We start from the raw sequence: 13,070 nt of genomic DNA on the forward strand, positions 1-13,070 counted from the left end.
TTGCAAAAATCATAGGAAACAACAGAAATCCACGAAATAGAGATTTTCAAATTATACAAATCATGACAAATATCTTCATCTTCCACGAACATATTCCTTAACAGCTATATATTCTAACTATCAGCTCATACTTGTTGCGTTATGTTTCCAAGAACATACTGCGTGTTTTGATATCGTAGAATACGATGAATCAGGACAGGTATACGGTCATACGACAGGATGTTTTGTTTTAAGTTCTACATTGGTTTTCTGTATACATACAACACGTAAGGAAATTATCGGAAACCCTGTTCATATATAAGTCCTACTGGTCACTGATACTCTAGGGAAGCGTGGGCGTTTTTTTTTTACAGTTTAGCCAACATGCGGACGTATGTGTGTTATCTGTCGATAGGTTAATGTAATTGTTGGTACTAACAAACGTACGTATCCACGACGTCCTGGTACATAGATACATGATACTCGAGTGCTGGAAACTGAACCATCCACTCGAGACAGACAAATCGAGATATCTTAAGTGTTGGGTCAACCAGGAGGTTAAGTATGATTAAATTATCACTTACACTTTTTAACCTTATTCTTGGACTACATCTCCGTGAGCAAACCTCTACATGTGTAATCTGCAGACTGTGTACATGTACTTAAATACATTCGAATACGCCTTGGCTAATCAGATCTGTTGGTCGGTTCTTTAGTGTAGACAGGAAGTCTTACACATAGCACCCCAATTACATACCACACCATCTACTTTTACATATCAATTTATATAAATTACACAAACAAATTGTGTATAGTTTGATATTCATTTAACATATTACATGCTTTCAAATCACAAATGTCGAACGTATACACATATATGTAAACTCAATCCTCAGAGTTTGTTACGTATTTTCATCCAGTGTGATTTAAATATATCAAACATCGCGTGTGTAATGTATAACAATAACACTAGTGTACCAGGATCTGGCTGTAAAATTAATTAAAAGATAAACTGGTACACAATTGCAACTGTTTTAAAATAAGTTTTTCGCAAAGGTAGAACAAAATGAATATAAATGGTCTCACACTATGATCATATATTTTCACAATTTGGCCTTTCGTTGTTGATCTCCTCTTTGGTCAGTTACATTATATATCATATTTGTCAAAATGATTGTAATACACTAGAAACTGTTTAAACATTGTGTGTACCAAACTCTTTATATGATGTTACACGAGCTATGGACATAAATACCACATACCTCAGAACAGCTTGTTAATCCAGTTTTTCGTAATTCGAAGATTCTCTGCTGTGTTTCTGTCGGTGATCATCTTGGAGACGATGCTAATTAATAAGAACGTTCACAACAAATGGAATGAAAACGGAAATATTATCCGGAAATATTTTCACATGGAAACTTCCGATGAATACTAGTGGAAGAACTGTTTCTCCTGGTGCAGATATACTGAACGTTTTGGTTGGTATATATAAACAGTGTATACCTATGGATAGCAACAATGAACGAAGAGCAAGGCTGACTTTACAGACAATTGTTGAGGTACGCCAATTAGAAGATCCTATAACATTTTCCAGATGAGCGGTAATTCCTCACACGCTCGATAATAACGCGTGAAAAACAGGCGTGAACATACACCGTGATGGGTCAAATCATCAGAGGATCTGGAAAGTGTAATTATTTTTAGACTATGAAGAAATCCAACCTGTTCATCAATAGTTTCCTTCCCGGTATATACCGCCAGATGCCAAACACTGCGACTATCAGACGTGTTCGTTCATCTTACAGTGTACCACAGAGATTATATTGTACGCCAATGTACCGGTAATGTTGGTGAATAATAATAAAATATTATTGGTACATATATAAGTTATCCGGATCACATGATTAACTGAAAATTAAAGGTTTTGTGTAATAAACTATATTAGCACGTTGTAACACTTTCTTACTGACAAGGCAATGTCTAAATGCTAAATATTCTAGTTGTTGATCCGCATTTGTTGTTCCGAATTTAGTTTAATTTTAAAGTCGTTTATCGTCTACAGCGGATTTGAATACTTATGATAGGTAAACTTCTGATCAATTACACGATTTATTGTTACAAAAAAGTACAATAAAATGATATTTTTGTTTGTTCTTTAAAAAAAAAGATAATTATTTGATCAGTATTTTCAATAATTATTATGATTTCTATCAACGATGTTGACTTCAATACTGCTTGCTCACTAGACAGAGCATCAAAATATCAAATATCAAATTGTCTTAAGCACTGTCCCCTGAGACCTCTGATGTTCAGCGTTAAAGCTAGTTAGCGCGTTTGTCAGTAAAATGTTGCCGAGGGGCGTACCACGCTTCTGCTACCAGGTATGATGTGGTGTCATTTCAAAAGCGTCCATCATTGCTCAGTCATTAGTTAACACTGTACTGGAACGAAGTTTTTGTAACCACAGCTTTAGGATCTTGACAGATGTCACCCACACCGACAACCACATAAATAAAGTAGTCGATATCGCCACAGTGTTTGTAATGTCATACTACACCTATATACTAAATAGGATGTCATACTACACCTATATACTAAATAGGATGTCATACTACACCTATATACTAAATAGTGACGTCATACTACACCTATATACTAAATAGGGTGTCATACTACACCTATATAATCAAATAGTGGCGTCATACTACACATATATTCTAAAATAGGATGTCATACTACACCTATATACTCAATAGGATATCATACTACACCTATATACTAAATAGGATGTCATACAACACCTATATACTAAATAGCATATCATACTACACCTATATACTAAATAGCATATCATACTACACCTATATAATAAATAGCATATCATAATACACCTATATACTAAATAGGATGTCATACTACACCTATATACTAAATAGGATGTCATACTACACCTATATACTAAATAGGGTGTCATACTACACCTATATAATCAAATAGTGACGTCATACTACACATATATTCTAAAATAGGATGTCATACTACACCTATATACTCAATAGGATATCATACTACACCTATATACTAAATAGGATGTCATACTACACCTATATACTAAATAGGATGTCAAACTACACCTATATACTAATATAGGATGTCATACTACACCTATATACTAATATAGGATGTCATACTACACCTATATACTAAATAGCATATCATACTACACCTATATACTAATATAGGATGTCATACTACACCTATATACTAAGATAGGATGTCATACAACACCTATATACTAAATAGGATGTCATACTACACCTATATACTAATATAGGATGTCATACTACACCTATATACTAAATAGGATGTCATACTACACCTATATACTAAATAGGATATCATACTACACCTATATACTAAAATAGGATGTCAAACTACACCTAAAATAGGACGTCATACTACACCTATATACTAAAATAGTGACGTCATACTACACCTATATACTAAATAGGATGTCAAACTACACCTATATACTAAAATAGGATGTCATACTACACCTATATACTAAATAGGATGTCAAACTACACCTAAAATAGGACGTCATACTACACCAACATACTAAAATAGGATGCCAAACTACACCTATATACTAAAATAGTGACGTCATACTACACCTATATACTAAATAGGATGTCATACTACACCTATATACTAAATAGGATGTCATACTACACCTATATACTAAATAGGATGTCATACTACACCTATATACTAAATAGGATATCATACTACACCTATATACTAAAATAGGATGTCAAACTACACCTATATACTAAATAGGATGTCATACTACACCTATATACTAAAATAGGATGTCATACTACACCTATATACTAAATAGGATGTCATACTACACCTATATACTAATATAGGATGACATACTACACCTATATACTAAATAGGATGTCATACTACACCTATATACTAAATAGGATGTCAAACTACACCTATATACTAAATAGGATGTCATACTACACCTATATACTAAAATAGGATGTCATACTACACCTATATACTAAATAGGATGTCATACTACACCTATATACTAAATAGGATGTCATACTACACCTATATACTAAATAGGGTGTCATACTACACCTATATAATCAAAAAGTGACGTCATACTACACATATATTCTAAAATAGGATGTCATACTACACCTATATACTCAATAGGATATCATACTACACCTATATACTAAATAGGATGTCATACTACACCTATATACTAATATAGGATGTCATACTACACCTATATACTAAATAGGATGTCACACTACACCTATATACTAAAATAGGATGTCATACTATACCTATATACTAATATAGGATGTCATACTACACCTATATACTAAATAGGATGTCATACTACACCTATATACTAAATAGGATGTCATACTACACCTATATACTAAATAGGATGTCATACTACACCTATATACTAAATAGGATATCATACTACACCTATATACTAAATAGGATGTCATACTACACCTATATACTAATATAGGATGTCATACTACACCTATATACTAAATAGGATGTCATACTACACCTATATACTAAAATAGGATGTCATACTACAACTATATACTCAATAGGATATCATACTACACCTATATACTAAATAGGATGTCATACTACACCTATATACTAATATAGGATGTCATACTACACCTATATACTAAATAGGATGTCATACTACACCTATATACTAAAATAGGATGTCATACTACACCTATATACTATAATAGTGACGCTATACTACACCTATATACTAAATAGGATGTCATACTACACCTATATACTAATATAGGATGTCATACTACACCTATATACTAAATAGGATGTCATACTACACCTATATACTAAAATAGGATGTCATACTACACCTATATACTCAATAGGATATCATACTACACCTATATACTAATATAGGATGTCATACTACACCTATATACTAAATAGGATGTCATACTACACCTATATACTAAAATAGGATGTCATACTACACCTATATACTCAATAGGATATCATACTACACCTATATACTAAATAGGATGTCATACTACACCTATATACTAATATAGGATGTCATACTACACATATATACTAAATAGGATGTCATACTACACCTATATACTAATATAGGATGTCATACTACACCTATATACTAAATAGGATGTCATACTACACCTATATACTAAAATAGGATGTCATACTACACCTATATACTCAATAGGATATCATACTACACCTATATACTAAATAGGATGTCATACTACACCTATATACTAATATAGGATGTCATACTACACCTATATACTAAATAGGATGTCATACTACACCTATATACTAAAATAGGATGTCATACTACACCTATATACTAATATAGGATGTCATACTACACCTATATACTAATAAAGGATGTCATACAACACCTATATCCTAAATAGGATGTCATACTACACCTATATACTAAATAGTGACGTCATACTACACCTATATACTAAAATAGTGATGTCATACTACACCTATATACTAATATAGTATGTCATACTACACCTATATACTAATATAGTATGTCATACTACACCTATATACTAATATAGTATGTCATACTAAACCTATATACTAATATAGTATGTCATACTACAACTATATACTAATATAGTATGTCATACTACACCTATATACTAATATAGTATGTCATACTACACCTATATACTAAATAGGATGTCATACTACACCTATATACTAATATAGTATGTCATACTACACCTATATACTAAATAGTATGTCATACTACACCTATATACTAAAATAGGATGTCATACTACACCTATATACTAAAATAGGATGTCATACTACACCTATATACTAAAATAGGATGTCAAACTACACCTATATACTAATAAAGGATGTCATACAACACCTATATACTAATAAAGGATGTCATACAACACCTATATACTAAATAGGATGTCATACTACACCTATATACTAATATAGTATGTCATACTACACCTACATACTAAAATAGGATGTCATACTACACCTATATACTAAAATAGGATGTCAAACTACACCTATATACTAATAAAGGATGTCATACAACACCTATATACTAATAAAGGATGTCATACAACACCTATATACTAAATAGGATGTCATACTACACCTATATACTAATATAGGCTGTCATACTACACCTATATACTAATATAGGATGTCATACTACACCTACATACTAAAATAGGATGTCATACTACACCTATATACTAAAATAGGATGTCAAACTACACCTATATACTAATATAGTATGTCATACTACACCTATATACTAATATAGTATGTCATACTACACCTATATACTAAATATAGTGATGTCATACTACACCTATATACTAAATAGGAGTCATACTACACCTATATACTAAATAGTATGTCATACTACACCTAGATCTAAAATAGGATGTCATACTACACCTATATACTAAATAGGATGTCATACTAATACCTATATACTAAATAGGATGTCATACTACACCTATATACTAATAATAGGATGTCATACTACACTATATACTAAATAGGATGTCTACTCACCTTATACTAAATAGGATGTCATACTACACATATATACTAAAATAGGATGTCATACTACACCTAGATACTAAAATAGGATGTCATACTACACCTAGTATACAATAGGATGTCATACTACACCTATATACTTAATATAGGATGTCATACTACACCTATATACTAAATAGGATGTCATACTACACCTATATACTAAATAGGACTGTCATACTACACCTATATACTAAATAGGATGTCATACTACACCTATATACTATAATAGTGACGTCATACTACACCTATATACTAAAATAGGATGTCATACTACACCTATATACTAAAATAGGATGTCATACTACACCTATATACTAAAATAGGATGTCATACATCACCTATATACTAAATAGGATATCATACTACACCTATATACTAATATAGGATGTCATACTACACCTATATACTAAATAGGATGTCATACTACACCTATATACTAAAATAGGATGTCATACTACACCTATATACTATAATAGTGACGCTATACTACACCTATATACTAAAATAGGATGTCATACTACACCTATATACTAAAATAGGATGTCATACTACACCTATATACTAAAATAGGATGTCATACATCACCTATATACTAATATAGGCTGTCATACTACACCTATATACTAATAAAGGATGTCATACAACACCTATATACTAAATAGGATGTCATACTACACCTATATACTATAATAGTAACGTCATACTACACCTATATACTAAATAGGATGTCAAACTACACCTAAAATAGGGCGTCATACTACACCAACATACTAAAATAGGATGCCAAACTACACCTATATACTAAAATAGTGACGTCATACTACACCTATATACTAAAATAGTGACGCCATACTATACCTATATACTAAAATAGGATGTCATACTACACCTATATACTACAATAGTGACGTCATACTACACCTATATACTAAAATAGGATGTCATACTACACCTATATACTAATATAGGATGTCATACTACACCTATATACTAAAATAGGATGTCATACTACACCTATATACTAAAATAGTGACGTCACACTACATCTACATACTAAAATAGTACCGTCATACTACACCTATATACTAATAAAGGATGTCATACTACACCTATATACTAATAAAGGATGTCATACAACACCTATGTACTAAATAGGATGTCATACTACACCTATATACTAAATAGGATGTCATACTACACCTATATACTAAATAGGATGTCATACTACACCTATATACTAAAATAGGATGTCATACTACACCTATATACTAAAATAGTGACGTCATACTACACCTATATACTAAAATAGGATGTCATACTACACCTATATACTAAAATAGGATGTCATACTACACCTATATACTAAATAGGATGTCATACTACACCTATATACTAAAATAGGATGTCATACTACACCTATATACTAAATAGGATGTCATACTACACCTATATACTATAATAGGATGTCATACTACACCTATATACTAAAATAGGATGTCATACTACACCTATATACTAAATAGGATGTCATACTACACCTATATACTAAAATAGGATGTCATACTACACCTATATACTAAATAGGATGTCATACTACACCTATATACTAAATAGGATGTCATACTACACCTATATACTAAATAGTGACGTCATACTACATCTAAATACTAAAATAGTGACGTCATACTACACCTATATACTAAATAGGATGTCATACTACACCTATATACTAAATAGGATGTCATACTACACCTATATACTAAAATAGGATGTCATACTATACCTATATACTAAAATAGGATGTCATACTACACCTATATACTAAAATAGTGACGTCATACTACATCTACATACTAAAATAGGATGTCATACTACACCTATATACTAAAATAGGATGTCATACTACATCTACATACTAAAATAGGATGTAATACTACACCTATATACTAAATAGCATGTCATACTTCACCTATATACTAAAATAGGATGTCATACTATACCTATATACTAAAATAGGATGTCATACTACACCTATATACTAAAATAGTGACGTCATACTACATCTACATACTAAAATAGGATGTCATACTACACCTATATACTAAATAGGATGTCATACTACACCTATATACTAAAATAGGATGTCATACTATACCTATATAATCAAATAGTGACGTCATACTACATCTATATACTAAAATAGTGACGTCATACTACATCTACATACTAAAATAGGATGTCATACTACACCTATATACTAAAATAGTGACGTCATACTACATCTACATACTAAAATAGGATGTCATACTACACCTATATACTAAATAGGATGTCATACTACACATATATACTAAAATAGGATGTCATACTACACCTAAGATAGGATGTCATACTACATCTATATACTAAAATAGGATGTCATACTACTATACCTATATACTAAAATAGGATGTCATACTACATCTATATACTAAATAGGATGTCATACTATACCTATATACTAACATAGGATGTCATACTACACCTAAGATAGGATGTCATACTACATCTATATACTAAAATAGGATGTCATACTATACCTATATACTAAAATAGGATATCATACTACACCTAAGATAGGATGTCATACTACATCTATATACTAAAATAGGATGTCATACTATACCTATATACTAAAATAGTGACGTCATACTACACCTATATACTAATATAGGATGTCATACTATACCTATATACTAATATAGGATGTCATACAACACTTATATACTAAATAGGATGTCATACTTCACCTATATACTAAATAGGATGTCATACTTCACCTATATACTAAATAGGATGTCATACTACACCTATATACTATAATAGTGACGCTATACTACACCTATATATACTAAAATAGTGACATCATACAACACCTATATACTAAATAGGATGTCATACTACACCTATATACTAATATAGTATGTCATACAACACATATATACTATTATAGGATGTCATACTACATATGAATACTAAGATAGGATGTCATACTACACATATATACTAATATAGGATGTCATACTTCACCTATATACTAATATAGGATGTCATCCTACACCTATATACTAATATAGGATGTCATACATCACCTATATACTAATATAGGCTGTCATACTACACCTATATACTAATATAGTGATGTCATACTACACCTATATACTAATATAGGATGTCATCCTACACCTATATACTAATATAGGATGTCATACTACATCTACATACAAAAATAGGATGTCATACTACACCTATATACTAATATAGGATGTCATACTACACCTATATACTAATATAGGATGTCATACAACACCTATATACTATTATAGGATGTCATACAACACCTATATACTAATATAGGATGTCATACAGCACCTATATACTAATACATTGTATTTGATAGAAATGATCCAAGCTGTTTTAATTGATTCTGTGTAGGAAGACATTGTATGTGTTTCTTTCTTTGTCAAGTATATTATTGTTAATGGTATGCATGGTAAAAATTATAAACGTTACTTTTAATGATGTCCGCGTCTGCGCCATTTTGATACGCCTATCAGACCAGACTGCATTAAATCTTAAAGAAGTGTTCTGTACAGAAAGCCAACTTCCGATATTTAACATGTGTCGATCCGAGATAGATACCAAAACTACACTTTCTATCACCAGATATAAAGAAACAATAAACAAGCTTTATATCACCACTGTTACAGTATATCTTATCACAAGGAATCATGTCAGACAGGAATTACACTGCTTCCTGTTATAGGATGATCATACCATCACAGTTCATGGTTGCATGTTTCTAGGTACAGATTGGTAAACTAATGGCGAGGATTATTTACAAACCTGGCCCTTCTTTGATTAGTAAACTGAAACTGATAAGTCCCTAAGCTTAGTCTAAATAACTTGTATAGTTAATCCCAGCTTAACCTTCAGAAAAAAAGTTAATTGTAAAAGCCAAGTCATGGTCCGAGTCACCATTACGAAGGTTCTGACAAACCCTTAAACATTTGTCCAATACCTCCATATTAGACTTAGTACAAGTAAATACCCTTGTCTAGATGGTTCTTTCACGTGAATAAGTACTTACCCGCCATACAGAAAAAAAGTGTTCTACCCGAACCAAAGTGCGTATTCAAGTACTACTGTTCGGGGAAGGGGATACTGTTAAATATTAATTAGGGAATAGTGATGTATTAACAAGCATGATGGAAAAATAACTACCCAAGATAACAATGTTATTAATACAGCAGTTATTGCTCTCATCTGCAAATGAAAAGAGGAATAAACAATAGCTGTGGAATGGGAGCGAGATGATATCTGGTATTTCGTTAAGTACGTAGTGCACTCAGATATCATCCATGTATATACAGTGTCTAGATTTAAACTAGTGTTTCCGGAAGCAGTGCATAGACAAATTGATGCGTCATCCCTTGTGACCGTCATTTGACCTATAATCCTGTGAGATAACATACATGTATATTGCGTTAAGCCACCCACTCAAAGTAAAGACATATTTTATATAATGTTTTAATTATGCGTCATACTTGCTTATATATTGTGCTGCGTTTGATTAATAAATTGTATCATACAATCTACACCCTCACTTAAGTACATACTATTCAAAAAAATCTTGAATATTAAAGGTACTGTATCGTAAAACATTTTGTGATTTCTAAAGAGCAACGAAAACTATACAGTTCTGCGTTGCAGTTTTCATATAGAAATAAATAATGTGATGTCAGACGAGTACAAATAAAACAACTCTATCATGTTAAAGTGCAGGAATTATTCGGACACGTACGATTTAAAAATAGAAAGACATTTCTAAGCTTGGTGATGCAAACTTCAAAACTACAGTCATTGGTCTCGATTCGTAGTAGCATGGATATATCACAAACAAAAGTATGTATTAATAAAATTCCAGTCGTGAATGTTTGTTTATTAAAGAATAACTTTTCGACTGTTACCTAACGAGTATGACGACGACAGTGTTTACTCTTGGATGTGATGTTAGGAAGTTTCCTGTCAGGTTTATTGCAAGAGTTGACTGTGTCAGGGGAGACCACTCTTAAATCGAAACTCTTATACAGTGTGCATGGAAGCTGTGTTACTAACGGACTCTTTGATAGTGCAAGAACACTGAAATTCAACCTGTGAATATGCTATACTGACCAGGCTTACCAGCCTTTCCCATGCACCAACTTTACCACTACATGCCAAGTAATGACAATTCACTAGGAAAGGTCTAATATGTTGACCTTGCTTTTATGTCTAATCAGTAGAAAGAACACACAACTTTCCTCGCGTGGATGAGCCTCATCACTAAATTCGAAATAGGTTTTTTACCAAGGAAGGTGTTGAATGCAAAAAAAAAAAAAAAGTAGATTGGAATGGTATTGAATCGTTGATTCAACAGGGATTTTTTGGGTTAAGGTCAAGGTCGCTGTTAAATGTACTGTTTTTAGCGGGGACCGGTAGGGGACATGTTTCTGTAGTAATACCGAGTAAGCTTTTTATTTATCTTGGTGAAAACTCGTCTTTATTATTTATAGGTACACATTGTATTACAAACAGAGGCGACAGTTTAAAAGGGGAAACACTTATCATATGATCAACGCTATATGCATGTATTGTAAAAATTTGAAATGATCGCATTGATGTATCAATATCTATCATTAAGCTTCCTTTAAAATAATACTTTCAGAATCACGGTACATCTAGCTGTGCTGTTATGGACACTTATGCTAAATTACTACCATAAAATTATATTCATTTGGATACATGTAATTATACGATTTCCTCAATTTTAACAAGCGTTTCCGCGTTTATTCCTGATAATGCAAAATTGTAAAATAAAAGACCTGTAGGTGATATATAACGATTAATTAAGAGTAAAATCACATTCTTTACATCATACATCAATGCTTTACGCCCTTCGCTCCCGATATACGCACGAACAAATTCATAAAAAGGATAGCGCCTGTTGAAAATAATGATTTAAAGTTGAATTAATTGTTAGCTTCAAGAAACGAATAATAAAAATGCGGAAAGCTATGTTTTAAACGCAGCATGGAAGTTGTTTATCTTTTTGGTTAATTGTCACTTTAACCATAGAATGAAATAAGGACACAATGTATTAATGTTTTTGTCATATTATTGTCATCGAAATATACAATGTATAGGTAATAGGTATTGATTATATCTTAGTCCCGTAAGCTAACAATACACCAGATTATGTCTGGATGTTACCTGAAGCAACCCTCGGCTTCCTGATGCGTGACGCCGTTTTTTGTGTATATATTAGATAGGTAAAACAATGAAATGTACAGTATTTACGGTACACCTAACAA

General features: G+C 31.7%; 1 protein-coding gene across 1 annotated transcript in view; it reads right to left on the minus strand.

Annotated features, from left to right (window-relative positions):
- The window catches only part of LOC117342174 (neutral cholesterol ester hydrolase 1-like), a 52,252-nt gene extending 50,655 nt beyond the window's left edge, over positions 1-1,597 (minus strand). The window contains exon 1 of the mRNA XM_033904202.1: positions 1,242-1,597. The gene's annotated coding sequence lies outside the window, so the exon portion shown is untranslated. The remainder of the gene's footprint in view (positions 1-1,241) is intronic.
- Positions 1,598-13,070: the final 11,473 nt, after the last annotated feature.

Source organism: Pecten maximus, chromosome 14 (assembly GCF_902652985.1).
Source record: "Pecten maximus chromosome 14, xPecMax1.1, whole genome shotgun sequence".
Taxonomy (NCBI): domain Eukaryota; kingdom Metazoa; phylum Mollusca; class Bivalvia; order Pectinida; family Pectinidae; genus Pecten; species Pecten maximus.